Below are 18,799 nucleotides of genomic sequence, written 5' to 3' on the forward strand. Positions count from 1 at the left end.
CTGCTCATCTGCCAGCATATTTTACTCTCTCCCTCTAGAGATGTCTCATAAGATGAAAATGAAATATGAGAGTAATCAATATCAAAGTGGTTTTTTTCAGTCTCATGAAGAGTAATTACCATAGGCACATCTAGAAGAGAGTGTGATTTTTATTACCAGGGAAACATGCTGTAGTCGTTAATGTCTCTATTCACTGTCAAACTCACCTATAAAACAGGTTTTTATATCTCAATAGCGAAGCAAATTAAAGCGGGCCTGCATGTGTGTTTGATTCCAGCTTGCTGTTGTGAACATGTGTGTTTGTTCTCCTAAAGGATGCTGCTTAGACTCATGACAAAGTATTAAATTCTACATACAGGACGTACAGGCGGGATTTCTGCGCTCTCATGTCTTGCAACAAGATTTGCTGTTTTTTTTCCCTGAGCTCTTCCTCCATCAAGGGAGGCAAAATTCTCTATTTAAAACCACAGGCCTTCCCTAAATGTGAAAAAATAAACACTTAAATGAATAGTTTTAGTACTGAAAAAATGAATTGACAGGAAGTAAATCGACAACAATTTTAATCAAGAGCTGAAACAATTGACAGAATATTCATCTATTTTTATAATCAATCAAACATTTAAGTAATTTTCAGATTACAGATTTTTCAACCTGAATACCTTTGAATATGAGCTATTGGTCAGACAAAACAAACAATTTGAGATTTGTCACCTTGGGCTTTAGTAAATTGTGATGGGCAATACTTGCTATATCTGACATTTTATGGACCAAATCATTCAATAATTAATCAAGAAAATAGTACGACTATTTCTTCGCCAGGCACAGTAACTTCCTGGAGTCTTGTTATCACTGTGAGGTTGCCAGGCAACCATTGCATGGCCAAGAAATTGTATATATATTGAATACCTTTGGGTTTTGGACTGTTGGTCGCAAGAAACAAGCAATTTTAAGACATCAGCTTGGGTACAGGAACTTGTTATGGGAATTCTTTACTATCTTATCTGCAGCCCTAGTTCACATCATACAAGCTCACAGAGCCTCTGCCAAAACAAAGAAATGCTTACGTGAAAAAATCCCACGCTACAACTTGGCCCGAGATGCGATTCAGTTCTCTTGCAGGATCCTAACCATTTGCTTTTGGCCCATTTCAATTAAAGTCTTTTGATAATTTCAAGGCTCTTGCACAATAATTACAAAATACCACTCAATACAACACAACACATAACACAGAATATAAGTTTATGAACTTGTGAAATGTCAGGTTTTTCTTCAGCGGTGCCTCAATGTGACTCCTGGTCAGTAAATTTCTTTTGAATCTCTAACAGTTCATACTTTCTTTCATTTGGTTGTCTAGTCATCTGATTTCTAAAGAAGCAATCCTTTTAAAAGCCTGTATCAGAAATATATACCGCCAGTACAGCAGGGATGATTAACCACTGTCTGTCTGTCAGTGTGTGTAGTAATGTGTGTGTCCGTGTTCCCCTCGCGTCCCTGATCCTGAGCATTAAATCCTTCCTCTGCTCCATGAGACAACGCCAAGTCCTCCCCTCCGCCACCTCTATGCATCCTCTTTCCTTCACTCTTTCTCCACCGAGTAAGAATGGAATAACAGGAGCGACGTCAGATCCACTGAGAAATGCTTACCCATTGCAAAGTAATGAAGAGAAAGACAATGAGTGGGAGCAGGCAACAGAAAGAACCAGAGCGATGGTGAAAACACACAAGGCCTCAGGCAGCGTTAGGAGCTCTTAACATAATCAAAACTGACAGCACAACACCGGCATTATGGATATTTGATCATGGCCAGAGATGCAATATGCACATGCTCACAGGAACACACACACACACACACACACACACACATACACACATACACGTGAACACAAGCAAATTCAAGTATACACAAATACATGCAGGCGCATACACACTTAACTTTTCCGCACTACACTTCAAAAAATGTTGATTTACCATAAATTCTATTTCTGGCACTCTATCTAGAACACCACCCACCCAAAAAAAAAAAAAAAAAAAAAAAAAAAAAAAGTGAGAATGGGAAAAATAAAAAAAAAAAACTCCAGGCGCATTTTGAAACATTTTGATACACATTTTTACATAGTGTCAGCAGTATTCTATCTCCCTCTAATCAAAATATGTCAAACTTAACTTTCCTCCATGCTCTGCTGCAGCGCGAGAAGCGTACAGTTGTACTCTTCCTCCTGGAAATCAGCAACAAAAAAAAATTGTGACATTTTCTCCTGCATGCCATCAAGCCTTTGTTGGCCTAAAAATAACATGGAGTATTCACCGGCGGCGCAGCACATTTTCCTTCCCCTCTCTACCACCAGGAAAAAGAACCTGAAAACAAAATTCAATATGGTTGCCCGTGCCAGTGTCAAAATCAGACCGAGGAGGTAATGCCGGCTATACATCATCATTACGGAATCCCCGGGAAAAAAAAAAGTTCAAATAATGAAACTTCTTTTTTGCACTTTGCACTGGAAAACCTTATTATAAATCACACCTAGCTCATCACAGGATCACTCATTTCTCTCCCTACTCTAATTCTCTCCTTCTCTCTGGAGAGTGTAGAAAGAGTAATATATATGAAATCCAATAGATGCCAAAGGTGTTGTTTTGACAGTGTGAGGGAGCGGGAGAGAACAGGAGGGGGGGAGGACGGCGGGGGACTCCTGACATGGGATGATAAATGTATGGCAGAGGTGGAAATGGCTTCCACCTGATTTGATATGGAACGCTCTGCCTGTCCCTCTTAATCTCACATACTCGGTAACATATTCATTGGCACTGTCAGACACACTGCTTTATGGGCTAAAGGTGGGAAGTGTTGCCACATGCTCTTATCTGTATAAACCAATGTGCAACTTTTGGCATTTCTACACAGCGCACAAAGTGCTGTATAGTATGTTCATACAGGGTCACAAAGAAGTTGATATATCATTTGTATATTCAAACAACATTGATGTTTTCAGAGCCGATTAAGTCGAAAACACACATTAGGGTTGTTTTAAGTTGACATTATGAGTGGATTGACCGAGCTGTCTGGCTGCAGGCGTAAACGGATTCTCATCAATCTCGATCTTTCTTTCTATATCTTTCCCTGTCTTTATCTCAGTCTCACTGTCTCTACTTCTCTGACACACACACACACACACACACACACACACACACACATATACACACACAAATTCCCTGCCTCTGCATGGAGAGCTGGGTAAGCTGCTGCCGGTGATATAGAGAGGCTGCAGAGGCCCCGGCTGACCTGGGCTATGCTGCGCTATGAATCTTTTATCACATCACCTCTGCAACCGTTGCTTTCCACTCTGCCATCCCCCAACCCCCACCACCCCCCATCCCCCCACCCCCACTCTCTGCTTCTTCTTCCATCATACTGCAAATAATAAAAAATGTTGCAACATTACAGAACGTTTTAACACTAATAAATCATTACCATATTAATGAGGAGGCATTACTGTCATTTCTATAAACAAACAAGACCACTGCCAAGAAGACAGTCTTTTTTTTTAATATATTGTCTGCTACTAGGTCGGTTTTCAATAGAAATCAGCTTTATTGCTTTATGGCACCAAGCAGCATTTTTTTTTTTTTTTTTTTTTGAGATGAGGCTCTGGAAACATTCAAATCTTCTCTTTCTCTACAAAAGCAGAGAACCACTGGAATTTATGATAAAGATGCAAATCCTGACATTTCCTTGCCGCTAATCCCAATCTTGGTCCTTTGATATTGAGTATTTGTAGATACCATGTTCAATCCAATATTTATGTTTCTGCTTATTTTTTCCCAATAATACAGCTGCACAGTGCACATTTAGTCTAAAATAGGCCTACATCGCAGCGAGTAAAGCTTGGACAGACAGGGGGGTTGACATGCAACAAAAGTCTCCCAAAGTTATTAAAAAAATGTAAATGTACTGGGCAGCTGATTTGCTCCGGGTTAAGAAATCACAGCTCGCATAAGAGCTGTCCTTTGGTTGTTTCCTTTAATATTTTGTTTTAGTGTTTTGTATAATATCCAAAGAGAGGGAACAAGTGGAAAAGGTTCTCAAAATAGTGCTCTCAAAATTACTGTTCACTAGTTCTACTAAAAATCCCACAAATTAATGCTTTGCCATAGCTAGACGTACAATTTACAATGTAAGGAATAGTGAATAAATGTGTGATTGGGTGTGATTTCAGACACGGCCTTGCGCTTTGTATTAAGACCAGTCATGTAGCTGTTGCCCTAATCTGAATCTGATCTGTAAACTCTACACTGTCACTGCAGCTGTAAAGTATGATGTTCCAGCATCTGGTGCGTATCTGTTTCTATGGGAAACGACAAACTGTCAGATTATGACACGATCACAGCACTTTACACCACATTTATATCCCGCTGCCTCAAGCTGCGGCTTTTTTTTCCCTTACAAATTCTATACATCTTTATCTCAAAACCATCCGTGACTTTACCAGGGAAGTTTTTGCCCAAGAAATGTTATGAGAAATGAAAGTCTTGTTTGACAACATTATTTAACCCGTAGTATCACTACTGTGTGCGGTACAGAGCTGTGCACAGGTACTGTTATAGAAAACCATAATGATTGTCAATGACATTTTTCATGAGCACTGACTTTAATAAAAATAAGCCTATTTGAAACATGGCGACTAATGAATGGCTTGAAGGTACGATATGTCATTTCAGTATATGAAATACACATATTCATTAATGATTTCATTTTTATTCACCAAGTCCTATAGCAGTTTTGTGTGTAGATATGGACATATAGAACACTGCATTGTTAAATTTTAATGGACAACGTGCATGATATTTCACACCTTACTTTCACATCTGTCATGATTAGGTGGAGGATATTAATAAAAAATAAGTGTAGCTCTTACTTCACAGGAATATATGGTACAATCACTGCAACACTTGATGCGCATCACATCATTTAAGAAAAACCGAGCTCAGAGACGACAAAACAACCAAAGAAATTGGTGCAAACCTAATGACACAGGATATAGCAGCATGTCATGAGAATTTAATACTGCTTCAAAATGATCTTTCTCCGTTATTAAAATAGAAATATGATAGATTTATTAAACGTTGGATCTATATGAAGGCCTCTTTGCTGTTTGAGCCTAATGCAGATCAAGAGAGGCACTGAACCTAAGGAGAAAAAGAAGAAATAGAGTGAATTTCCTTATATGTGCATTGGTATATTCTCAGTTAAAGGAAAGATTAAAAATCCCATCCTTATTTTGATTCTCTCCTGTTAGCAGAGATGGATGGAAGAGGAGGAAGATAAGGGACTGAGAGAGAGTTTGAGAAAATGACAAGCAGGATAAAGAGTCGGCCTTGCACAACTGTGTAAACACTCCAGCAACACCAGCACATCTCACAAGCTGTATTCAAATTCAAATGCCTCTCTTCTTAACCTCCAGTCATTCTTGACACTGCTGTCACTCCATCCTGTGGCAGTCCGGAGAGAAGGTGTGGTGTTCAATTATCCCTCTCTTTACAGGACGAGTGCGGCGACCTTGGCCACCCCGGCTTAACTTTAAATGAATAACAGAGGGGGCTTTTATGTGAAATGTGAAACAGTACGGCACATGACAGGCAATTACTCTCTGTGATGTCAATCTGTCAAGGGGTCACTCCCGCCGCCATTGTTGTTATGGGCTGCTCCTCCCATTCGCCCGACTCTTGATAGACATTTCTTTAGAGTTTACGCCGAGCGTTGCTGGCAGTTTGTGGCTGCACCTGGACAGAAACTCAATATTGGCCAGTACTGGTATGAATGAACTTGGAAAAAGAGACAGAGGGAGGAGGAAAGAATGCAACGGAGCGTGAGGGTGTGGGACAACAGCTTTAGAAGTGACACAGAGGGAAAGATGGATTTTAAAAATGACTCCGTAAGACTTGAGGAATAATCTTTGCTCTGCGTTTGAAGTGAAATCCAGCCACGTTTACTCACAGCAATGTCTTATAATTTCTATTTACATGCATAACACATTATTCCACATTTAGCCCCGTCCAAGTCCTCCAAGACATCCGCATGATGAAATCTTGAGTGACAGTGGAACAACGTGGCTGATTTTAAAAGCACTGCATCTTTTTAGGGAAAGCAAAAAAGGCCCTGCTGTTTCACAAATACAAACAGGCGTCTTATTAACGTGCACAGTGGCATCCCTTTTTTGAATTTTTGTCAACGTAACCTCATCCCATCTCCCTATTGGGCATTGGATTGCTGCTCATCTCTTCCATAAAGAGCAGAGAGAATTTGCAAAAACGGGAGGAGCTCTTTTCCCCTGGGCCCCAATTAAAACTTCCTTTGGCAAAGTGGCAGCTTTTTATCCCTCGCTTTCCCGATGTTTTTTCCGCCACATTTCTTAACAAACTGCAGCAAAGAAGGAGTGAAAGCAGGCTATTAGAAACTAAGAGCCAAGTGAGGGAGGAAGGAGGGGACAAGATAGGCTAGAAGACGGAAAGAGCAAGAAAGCTATTAGTCACGCATTAGTCAGAAATTATGGAATAATTTCAAATGTTAAAACTCCATATCTGGTATTCAGAGTCATTATTATACGGTTTGCTTGAACCTTGGGGAACGAGTGGACTGCTTATGTAGAACAAGAGACACAACTAGTGAAAGGAGTGGAGTTTATAATGCCAAAAAACCAAGGAACGGCTCCAAGAGGTCTTTTAAGTTGAGCTATTATGGAGTGTGATGAGCGCACAGTGCTCGTGTGAAGCAGAAGTGATTTCTAGCTCAACATACACGTTGACAGTTTGTCATATTTCAAACACAAGTGAAGATTTTGGATCCAGTTGTGAGATTAGTGCTGGATCTTGACAGATAGCACATGCCCAGATGTTTATATTCAAAGCTTGACGTTTCAAGTTCAGGCTGCAAGTGAAATTTCAGCTGATTGATTTAGTGGGGGTATATGCAGCGCTGGTCTATATTTGGGCATGCACATTGATGCTTGCACATCTCACAGAGTACACTTCAAGTACAGTCAACTTAAAAATCCTTACATGTTTCTGCTGCTTTGATGAGAGGCAGGAAGCTGAGCGATGATTAGTTATGCTTGTGGGGTTGGGATGGATGGTTAGATGTCTGTGCTCTCTTTCACTGTCTCCATAAGCCAACAGCTCAGCTTGTTGTTCCTAAAAATCTGGACCAGACCGTCAGATTCAATTACTGAGCACAAAGCCCATAGCAGTACAGAACCCCATAGCATTCAATAACAGTTGGAGGTAAATAATATGATTTTATAAAAAAAAGAAAAGAATAAAGAGAGGGGCTAGTGGAATAGGCTTGTGGTATTTTGATTAAAAAATATCCACTGATTGCTTTCTATCTATCTTTTCTATTTCATTTTTGTGTGATTTGTCCAAGGATCTGAAAGATAAAAAGGGATTCTTGTTCAATTTGTTGGAATTGGACATAAGATTATACAAAGAAATTACAAATTGGGTTGAAAAGGACTTGAAAAAGTTGTCACCAGTCTTCATTTATGGCTGGATGTTGAATATGGTTTTTGTTGTAGGCTAAATTGATCTAGAAAGAAAATAGGAATTAGGTAAAACATTCGACTAAAACATTCCAACAAGGAGTTTCACAAACTGAATGAAAAGTTTGTGCTCTGAGAAAGTCAAATCTTGTAAAACATTTTCATGTTTTTTTAACAGTACATATCATTCCACTGAAGTCTGAAAGACAAGTGTCAACCTCTTCCTGGAGTGATGTGTAATTTTTGCCTCAGAGCTTTGCTTTTAGCACATATTTGGCAACACAAACTCAACCAACAAGCTACAATTGTTGACTGTTTGGGCATGGTGCAAATGGGCTCCCATAAAAAATGTTGGCCTTAAAATCAATCGCAGATTAAATCCTCTCAAATATTCTTAGTTTTGACATCATGATATCTTAAACTGCATGAAAAAATCTAATTCAAAGAAATGCCTACATTTATCTGAACTTTCCTGTATCACTATAACTCTCTACAGCATGAAAACACTCCATCAGTTTGAGATGGACATATTAAAGACATTGATCCACAGCTATTTCATTCCGGCACAGATAAGAGAGCCACCATTGCTCCACATAAATGAAATCAGGGACCATATCTCATACTGGTACATGACGCATTATGAAATATAGAGGCAACCATGCAAGCTGGGTAGCTACTGCATTGGCACTGAATATATGTGTGTGTGTGTGTGTGTGTGTTTGTGTGTGTTGCAGGGAATGTGACAGCAGGGATCAGATAGCAGTGAATGCATCCCAGACTGGATTTAGAGAGCGCCTGATATAAGCGTGGAACAGCGAGATTGTCTCAGATATTTATTGACTGTAGCGCTCGTGGAAGCGATGGTAGCGCTGTGAGCAGGAAAGGAACCTTTTGTCCTTTGCATTTCCACAATTCTAAACTTGTACTGGACTAGACTTTTTTTTTCCCCACACAGTTTGATCAAACAAAGATAGCACTTATGTGACGCTCTGCTAGACAATACTCTCTGCAGTATCAAATCTTGCAGGAAAATGTAATAATATTCCGAGCTTGAATTGAACATTCTCCTCAAAAGTCTGTCCCTTAAAGCCACTGATTTGCAACTTGTCAGCAGATAATTACAGTTGTCAGAGTGACATTCGATCAAGTCAACATCCACACTATGCCTCCCCTTTGTGAAGGTTCTGCGAAGGGCATTTCGGGACATACAGTAAGGCCTCTGAATCCTGTCACTTAAGATTAATCCGTGCCACTTTAGCTTCGCTAGTGATGGGGCAAGAAGATAGACGGCATGCTTCAGGGAGAAAGGAGGGTAAAGAGAATGAAGACTCTCTTCAGTCTTCGCAGCCAGAATTAGAAATGTTACAAAGGTCGATGAGAAGAAAAGGTAGAGAGAGAAAAAAGAAAAAGTACACTGGTTATATTGTTGCCTCCTTTTCTGCATGATTGCGTGCAAACTAAGCACAACCCTAGATGTCTGCTTGCCTAGGGTAACCGCACTGAGTTTGTCACCAAGAGTTTATGTCCTAAGAAGTCTTTGTCTGTAGTCAGATTGAGGCAAAGGCCTCAAATGGACAAGTGGCCTGGAGAGAGAGAGTCTGATTAGCTACAAGAGGCCAAGCCCTCGGCAGACCTTTCCCAAGACCTTTTCCTGTCTTCCTCCTCTCGCTACTGGAGACAGCTGAAGAGAAAGCCTTAGGTACCATGACCCGAATGTAGAATAGTCATCTACTGTGCAGCTTTATTTAGCAAGGACATTGCATCATATTTTATATATATATATATATATACACATATATATATATATGTGTGTGTGTATGCATACAAACATCCCCAAAAGGCATGCATTTCCTGATTTGCCCTCCCTCTTCAGTTTGTTTCTACATCCTGCCTTTTGTTTGCAATGAAAATTGCCTCCAAGACGTTCATGGCCTGTGCGTATTACCATCAAGGTGGTGCTCCACAAACACATTTGAGAAAACACACACAGAATGGTGCACTAGTGCATTTGCATGAAGACAAGTTCATCAGTTCCTCAACCTCTTGTCACCCTGATTTCCTCCCCAGCCACTCCTATTACCTACACCAACAGGAAAGCTGTTATACACCTTGACAGTGGTGGGTGTTTGCCTGTGTGCCAGTGCAGTAAATGGTTGGAATACTAAATAGGTTTATACTGTGCTTCTATACTGGCTCTGTCACAGAAACAGGGTTGAATTATACATGCATTTGAGATCACTATGAAAATGTGAGGGAAAGAGGGAGAGAAAAGCAGCAGAGGTCGAAGGTTCGTTATGTAAAATCAGCTGTCAGTTACAGTGCCCTCCTATTCACCCACTGCTCTCCCTGTCTCTGGTGCCCTCTGTCAACTGCACTTGTTGAATTTGGATGTATTATTGTTTGTCGTCCCCCCCTCCTCCCCCCAACCACCACCTCCCTCGCTCGGTCCCTCTGATTGCAATCGGAGTTCCAGCCTTCCGGCATTAAGTATGCAAGCCCTGCTGCATGCGGTGCATTCGCTATCAGCAATCAGCAAACGCCACCATCTCTAGCCTTATTCTTACAGAAAGGATTAAAAAAAATCCAACACATGCAAACAGAGAGAAAACCGAACACTGATGGCGGAATTAATGAAAAAAGATGAATGTCAAGGAACACAGACATGGAGGCATGCAATTACATGCAGGCACATCTGCCGTTGTGCCATTTGGGTGTTTAAAATGATATATGAAATTGAAAAAAAGGCCCCTCTTACATCATTATGTCAATACACAGCCTTGAAACTGTATCTTAGGAACATGGGAGTCCTTATTTTAAACCTTGATATTTACATGAACTTACAATACAACAATATTAGACTTCTACTTCTACAAGCTACAGGTAGTCTAATGTCTAATGAGCATAGTCCTACTTCTTTTTTTTTTGTTGTTTAAACAGTTATTAATTATTGAAAAATAACAGCTATTGAGACATTTTCTTGCAGAATTACACAAAAAAGCAGAGGTGTGTTTCTTGACAGGTTCACAAGGTTGCTGTCTAAACCTCTTTTGAGGAAGCGTACCTAGAGTGAGATTCTGGATGGTTTGCAGAGATTAAAGGGGTTTTTTTTTTTGAGACAGATGCATGTTGTCTGTCACTTAATGAAAACATCAGCGCCCGCACTTTTATCTCCTGAACAGGCAGACGTCACTAATGATCACAGCTACCACAAGAAGCTGTGCAGCACCTACAGATGCTTCAATCTCACACCCTGATGAGCTCAACGTGCACCTCCAACTGTGACAGCTACAGCCAAGCCTGCATTTAAATAACTTTGCTTCGACGTTGCACAGCTGAGTAGGTTAGTGTACTTTGTTCTTTAAGTGATTCATTCACTGCATGTGTTTCTCTTAGTACGTAGAGTGCATGAGAGGAACAGTTTCCTAGCAAAAGTAGGTGACTTAATTCCTTAATGGGCAGGTGACTACCTTCACAGGTGGATCCTCTAAATTTCAAAAATACTGAAAAACAAAATTCTGATGATGTGTGTTTATTTCAAATGAAGGCAAAGTGTGGTCCTAAAGGAGTAGTTCGACATTCTAGGAAATATGCGTATTTGTTTTTTTGCCAAGATGGAACCAAAGTCTATCTACCAATCCGTCTACCAGGACATCTAAAGCTTTATATTTCACCAAGCAAATGAGAGTATTTCCCAAAAAGGTGAACTATTCCTTTAAAAAAACAACAGCCTTATACATGTTGCTGAGACTCTGCAATAATAATGTTTCTCTGGATTGTTCAGGGCCTGATCAGTCCTTTTGAATTTCCATTTTGATGATTTGGGCCAACAACCTTTCATCCGTTAATGGAGGGGCTTTCATACTACATTTGAGTATCGTTCTCCACAGCAATGTGGCATACACGTATCCAGGGGCCTAGCATAAACACCACTTTGATCTGCACACAATAGCAGAGTAGCTTAGGGATAATGCTGAGATCACCTCTCCAACCCCCTCTCATCCACTCCCTGGAACATCACTCTGGCAGTAGTCAATGCGCAAAGCATTGTACCAAGTGTCAATAGTGGAAAAGGGCAGCACTGAAAAGAAAGCATCATTGAGTCAATGATTTGACTATTACTGTGAGATTAGCATTACTTGAACTGCGCGGTTCAATGCGAAGTCTAAACAAGGGCTTTCCTGAGGACACGCTCTAGTGAAGCAAGTTTGTAAGTCAGCAGGAGGACCATTTGTTGTACTGTGATGATGGCTTTGTTTTGATTAGCAGTTTGAGCTTGGAGATGGACTTGGCTTGCTCTTCGTAAGTGAGAGACTTGAGGGGAGTGTTGGCATTCAAACCAGATTCCTTGGCAGCCGTTTCACTCAGCAGGGATCAGCTGTCTGCCAGAACAGATTACACCGGGGATACTGACGCCTGTCTCTGGAGAGTGTTTTGACAGCTGACCCCCGAAAAGGTGATCTCTCATGGAAACACCAGTGAACCACAGAGGAGGAGAGTTAATACATATTAGGTTTAACATTGGTTGAGGAGCGAGGATTGCATATTGATGAATCCAACAGAAATCTAGCCTGGAATCAATCCTAGAGGTGCTTCAAAGTGTTTGTGGCAATGGACAGTTCTGTTACTACTAATAATTATTTACAGTGTATTATTGATTTTTCTCATAAAGCCCAACCAGTCCAAAAGAGTTGATAAAGTCTGCTTAGCAGATAAAAAGATGTGTAAGTAAGTTCTGGGTGGTTATGCCCTCCACTACATCCCTGTAAACAATCTGCACTGGACATATGGACGAATCTGGGTTGAAGGAGGAAGTAAACAAGCCGCCATCAGAGCAATGGCATGTCACTTGAAAAAAAAAATATGTCCAGGAAACCCTGTAGAACATACTCAGTGATGAAAACATAGTTACCAAATGCCACTAAAATAAAGGTTATCGTCTAAAAAAATTCAGCAAAAGTTTGTCCAGTAAAGGATAGGTATCTTGTCCTCCAGCAAATCAACAAAACCACATTGTCCTGTGCTGTGATCATCTGCTCGAACAAAAAAATAAAACACAAAGTAAAATCCACAAGCCACTGCTCCATGAAATGTACTTATTTCCACTTAGTTCTCAGCTCTGTATTGTGAGTGGCATGCCGATAACAGACCGACCAGGGACAGCTACAGACTGGTGTTACCGATTAACCTATGATCAGATTAACTGGAGGCGATTGCCTGTAGTTGTTTGCAGTGATGTGCATGACTCGATACCACTAAGTTCAGCAGAAAAAAAAAATCTGTTTGACTTCTCCATCGCAGTAAAGTCAAAAAGACATAAAATCAACCAGTGAAGATTTGTCTATACCTTCACTTTACTGCTCCTGTTTAAATGAATACATGTATTGTCTGTATGTGAGTGCACACTCGCTGTATTTCAAAGGGTCAGACCTGGTTTGCCCCTGTCTTTATTTCTTCACAGGTGGTAAAGGAACAAGGAATGGTTGCTAATTAAATAGCACATGCAGTGTGTGTGTGTGTGTGTGTGTGTGGCCACATGATGCGCATTGCTTGTTTCCAAAGCTAATTAGATACGTGTTGAAGTGGAGGACATGCTCAGGCAGCACAGGAAACCTCCTGCTACTTAAAGTGTGAGACGTAGCAAAAGGAAGACAGGGAGAAAGAGACATACTGTAGGGAAATAGACAAAGATTAAAAACAAAGGAATGCACACACCTGCCTACTGGAAAGGCACGTCTCTAAACGCTAATGGATAAAGAGCTCAAACACAGCCAATTAGGAGCGGTGCTTGTTAAACCGCCAACATAAGGCATTTTGTGTCAGGATAGATTGGCCTTTCATGGCTGCTTTGGGGCTATTGATATGGCTGCTGACACGTGCATTAAAAGAGTAAAAAAGCTTTGGGCCTAACCAAGCCCTGTTCTCTTTTGTGAAATCCTGCTCTGGATAACTATGTTATTTTCATGTGAGCAAAAGAAATGAAGGTCGGCCGGCTAAACAGCGACCACAAATCTGCTGTTTACTTACTGCTTCAGTTTTGTCTTTTACCAGCTTGGAGGGAGAGGGAAAGAACGAAGAGGGGAAGGCAGGGAGTAGAGATGGCGCTTGAGGGAGAGAAATGGAACAGTGAATGAGAGATATACAGGGTTAGAGGGTGAAGCTGTGAGGCACTGCAGAGCAGCAAATCCACAGGAAAATGGGAAGATGGAAAGTAGCAGCTGGAGTTGAAGATGAGAGCTGTGCTGATAAGCAAACAGGTGAATAAAGATGGGAAGGAGAAGGGAAGGGAAATGGAAGAGGAGAGGAGAGGAGAGGAGAGGAGAGGAGAGGAGAGGAGAGGAGAGGAGAGGAGAGAAGAATGAATTAATGGTGTAGACAAACTAGAGAGGCAGAATAGGGTGGGGAGGACTTGGCACAGTAGAGGGAGGATGGAGGCAGCGCCGTGGTGAGTTGCCACATGGGAGGATGACACATATCTTATCCCCTAGAGAGTGAAGGAGAGGGGCCAGACACCCCTGCTGATTGACTGGCAGCGTCTAAGCCTGTCATTCACCAACCACTCACACTCATCAACACTGGCTGGGCTCCCTACTATGGAGCCAAGGGCAGAAAGCAGAAGCACAATACGATTCACCCATAAAAAGGCATAAAAGGGTCTTTTAAAATATGCGATTCCGTCCTCAGCTCTTTCTCAGTAAACATCCATGTTATTCTAGCAAGATATCTGAGAGTTGTGTTAATTGTTTCAAATATTAACAAACATTTGAATTTGCCGTTATCTCAGGGAGGGACTGGGAAAAGCATGTCGCAATAAGTTGTAAAAAATGAAACATTTCCACGTGCCAAGTCAACCTGCAATCAGCTTCTGTTGCTTTTGCTTGTTGCAGTCTCCCCTCCACTCATGTTCTCTGAGTTAGATAAGGATGAGTCCTTCCTTGTTCCACAAACAATAAATGTGTGGTTATTGATTACTGGACAGTCTCTGCTGCTAAATCCAAGTATCCTGAATACAGTGGCAGTATGACTCACCAGATTGGCGCTGTCCAAGGTGCTGCCAGAGAGAATACATCACATTTCTCAACACTGCAACCCACCAGTGGCATCTGGGGGTTGGTGTATTAGTACTGCTCTCTAGTGGTCATTACATGTACTACTGTGCTGCTCATATAGGTCTCTAGCACCATCTGGTGGAGTGGAGAGACATTATGGGTTTTTTTTTTTTCAATCTTGGCCCTTGTGTGCTTGACTGCAGACACAGAAAGGTGATGTGTCTCTATGCCCACTGACATTAAGATGATGATGATAATGGATGTAAAGCAGTGTCTTCTGGGACAAGATATTAAGAGGTGAATTCATAATTTTCACAATTTTCAGCTGCCACCACCAGTTGATTCAAGGACAAAGTCTTTGAATGTCTTTAGTATGGAGCATTAATCTCTGGATTCCAGTTGAACAAAAGACAGTAATAACATGAAACTAGAAAGGGCGACATTTTCTGAAGAACATTTACATGAGCTTTCTGCTAAAAAAAAAAATGCAGTTGAACCACTTGAAATACTGAAAGAGTTGAAAATGTAGTTGAAGTGGAAGCCAAAATACAAACACTGAAAGAAGTCGAATTAGCATTTAAAATCGTGTGTGTAAAAAGTGTAGAAAGGAGTTGTTGGTGGTAAATTGAGCTTGAAGTGTCAGTGAAAGTGGAAATCCAAAAAAAAAAAGTGCAAGTTCAAGGTTTAAACTGAGAGAAGATGTCAGTTCAAAGTGTGCTGAAGTGTAAGCACTGAAAACAGTTGGAGTAAACTGTGTATGAACAGCAGCAGTTGTGCGAGTTAAGTTTTTTAGTTTAGACATTCAAAGTAGAGCTGCAACAATTTGTCAATTAATCGATTAGTCAGTCGACAGAAAATTAAGTGCAACTATTTTCATAACTAATTAATTGATTTGAGTCTTTTTTTTTTTAAACTGAATATCTTTGGCTTGAGGGCTGTAGGTTGGGACAAAACAAGACATTTTAGGTTTTATCTTGGATTTTGGGAAACACTGATCAACATCTTTCACCACATGAGATTTTATAAACTCAACAACTAACTGATTAATCAAGAAAATATTTGACAGATTTGTCGATGATGAAGAGAATCATTAGTTGCAGTCTTGCTTTAAAGAGGTGCAAGAGTTTGCATCGCTAAAAGCAAGCACACCAGTAATTCTTTCAGTACGTTCCAATGTGTTCACAGTCCACATGCTCCTTAAAAAACAGCTACCAAACCCCATCAGAAACCCCACAGAAATTTCTGTAAAAACTAATTACAACTATGTCGATTATAGTTTTCTACCACAACATGTTGTTATTGTAGAACGTACACTACCCCCTGGTTGCTAAATGCCCTAAAATCCCAGACGCAAAGTAGAAGCCAGGACCTCGGTGTCCTCAGCGGTACATATGAACCTTGTTGTGGGCCTCCAAGGCAAAATCAGTTCTCAGTTGTCAGTTACTATTTGCTATGCCACACGCTTCGTTGATCCTTACTCAGTCATCCTTCAAGTCACACATTCTAATGTGACAAAACATCCCATTTTACAAATCTGCCTCATTGAAAATTGAAAATTGATAATTTTGTATGAGTGTGCATAGTCTTAAAAGATGCTAAATCCCACTTTGAAAATTAAATGGTTTTGCTCTGAAGCACCAGAGAATGATATGCACCAGTGTAGCCTGTGGGGAGTTACTGCGCGGAAATACTCAGTCTGCATTAGACAGAGACAATTGATCAAAACAGACTAATTAATGTATGTGTTTTACATATATTCATTTCCGTATCAAATATTAATGGAAATAAACGTATTTGTTTTTCAAATGAGCACAAGGCTATCAAATATTTCAGACACACCTCATTAAAGATACAGAGCCAAGAGCGAACATGCATTTTTAAAGGGCCCACGATTCACAATGGCAACGCAGAGCTGGGCTGCTTAGTAGTGTGGCCTAGATCAGCTATGCAGAGGGCTGAGTGTTGAAGGGGATCAAGGACTTCTTGTAAAACAATCTAAACCTATTTGGCCTTTTTCCCTTACGTTCTTTATGGCAAACATAAAAGTAGTCCTTACGCTCTTGATGTCCAGTTTAAAACGATTCACGTGGCTCTTAAGGAGAACTGAGAAAAGCTTTGGCCAAATGCAGGTGCAGGTAAAGTTTAGACTATATACCCAGCACTACCACAAGTACCAGTAGTCCACCTGGATACTAATGCAGTCTAATACATTCAGGTTTTGTAGAGGACTGTTTCTAATATTTTGTCCATTGCCTTTATATCAATAATAGTAGACACATTTCAGAAACAAATGAGTATAATCCAATACCATTCAACAGCACAGCAAACTACAGCCTCCAAAATGACTGTAAAGCTGGATCAACACCTCTCTCAACAACCATTTTGATAGGATAGGATTTATTATTTTTGTAACTTTCTAAGCAAAAAAAAAAGCCAAAAATTCACTGGTTGCAGCTTCTGAAATGTTTATTATCTGTAAGTTTTCTTAGTCCTGTGATAGTAAACTGATTTTTGGGGGGTTTTGGACTTCAGTATTTTCAGTATTAATTGTGATGGGTGATTTTATAGACATTTATAAAATATTTGACATGTTGAAAACCAGCATTTTGATTAATAAATCAATTAATTAAGAAAATAATTGGCAGATTGATTGATAATGTAAATAATCATTAGATGCACCATTGAACATTAGTTTTGCAGAACTGAAAGCAGGTCTGCTGTATTAGAGTGCATTAGCTTTAAAGGGACTGTTAGTTATTTATCAGAGGGAGGGAGGTGGCTGGGGTGTGACTTTGTTTGTTTGTTTTTTAATCTTGACCCTCCCCCAAGCTACAAATATTTTTCCTTGAGCCTCCCTGAGTGACTGGGGGAAATGCATGGCCCTCCTTCCACCATAAATAACCATATTTTATTATATTCATACCAAAGTTAGTAACTTAGCATTGGAGAAAATAAAAAGCAAAGGCTTTCCAACTCCAAAAGTTTTCCAACCATTACGTTTAATAGCAAACCGTGACTCTTCAACCTCTGACCCCTCTTCCTTTGTCAGGAAAAAAAAGCAAACTACCAGACCAACTTACTGCGTCCTCTCCTATAGTAAGCTTAATGCAAAAGTTACCCATGACAATTCCAGCTCTGAAACAAAAATTGGATGTAACAAGTAAACAGCACGGAGAGAGTGAAAACAAACAGCTATTTACTTTTTTTAAGAAAAATGCAAATAATCACATCATTACACAAGCTGTGTGCACCGCAGCAGAATATGGGTGCATGACAGCCACCCCTCCTACCACACAAAACCAATATTTAATAACCCTACACATTACACACACACACGTACATCACAGAGCGCACACAGCCAACATTGTTAGCATGTGCATATTAATGACCGTTTTCCAAAATAAAGTAACATACACAACAGTGGCAGCAGCGGCCAAAATAATATCAGCATTTTAAAAACTTACCCTTTGATGATCCATTAAGGAAAGTGACTTGAAAACAAAATCCTGAAGTTGAAAAAAGCCTTGATTTTTCTGCACCAAATTAGCTCTGGTGACGGTCTTCCTTTGCTGATTCACTCCAACTTTTCATTAAAAGTTCATCTTGAAGAAGGTGTGGATAATCCTCACTAGCCATGGTTACTCTCGGTTTGTTTAGTTTGTTTTCCCGCTAGTTTGTGATTGTGTCTGTTCCATTTCAGTGCGCAGGTGCACCGCTTCGTCTAAAACCATTTTCACAACCTGACCTGCTAAGAACGCCGCTGCTCGTCTTCACTTGAGGCGACAAAATATAAAAAAGCCATAAAATAGCCTAAATAGTTACTTATAAACAAGGTTCCAGTGAAATTGTGCCTTCAATGTACAGTTTTAAAACTTACAAGTCGTTTTTTTTATTTACTAATCTTTTGTAAATTGAATACCTGACTCCTCTATCCACGTTGTGTTTTGCCGCCACAGGATTTTCCCAAGATGGCAGCCGGAAGTGACATACTTAAATAAATAACTTTATTGGGTACAATTGAGAATATGAAGTACATTCTTGTGAACAAAATGCCAGGGGTGGTTCACAAACAGTACATAAGAAATAAAAAGAAATTTACATACAAATTAAAATAATAAAAAAGAATAAAAATAATGAATAAAAAATAAATACATAAAATGAATAAAACAACATAAGTTAAATAAAGACATTAAAAAATACAGCCATCAATAGTTTTTACAG

At 40.1% G+C, this 18,799-nt stretch overlaps 1 long non-coding RNA gene across 7 annotated transcripts in view; it reads right to left on the minus strand.

Moving 5' to 3' along the window:
* LOC122970511 overlaps positions 1-18,545 on the minus strand; it is a 240,315-nt gene extending 221,770 nt beyond the window's left edge. For all 7 annotated transcript variants that reach the window (XR_006399220.1, XR_006399218.1, XR_006399223.1 and 4 more), the window contains exon 1: positions 18,043-18,545. This is a non-coding gene — a long non-coding RNA (uncharacterized LOC122970511). The remainder of the gene's footprint in view (positions 1-18,042) is intronic.
* Between the last annotated feature and the right edge of the window lie 254 nt (positions 18,546-18,799).

The sequence above is a fragment of the Thunnus albacares genome, chromosome 19, assembly GCF_914725855.1.
Source record: "Thunnus albacares chromosome 19, fThuAlb1.1, whole genome shotgun sequence".
NCBI classification, from domain to species: Eukaryota; Metazoa; Chordata; class Actinopteri; order Scombriformes; family Scombridae; genus Thunnus; species Thunnus albacares.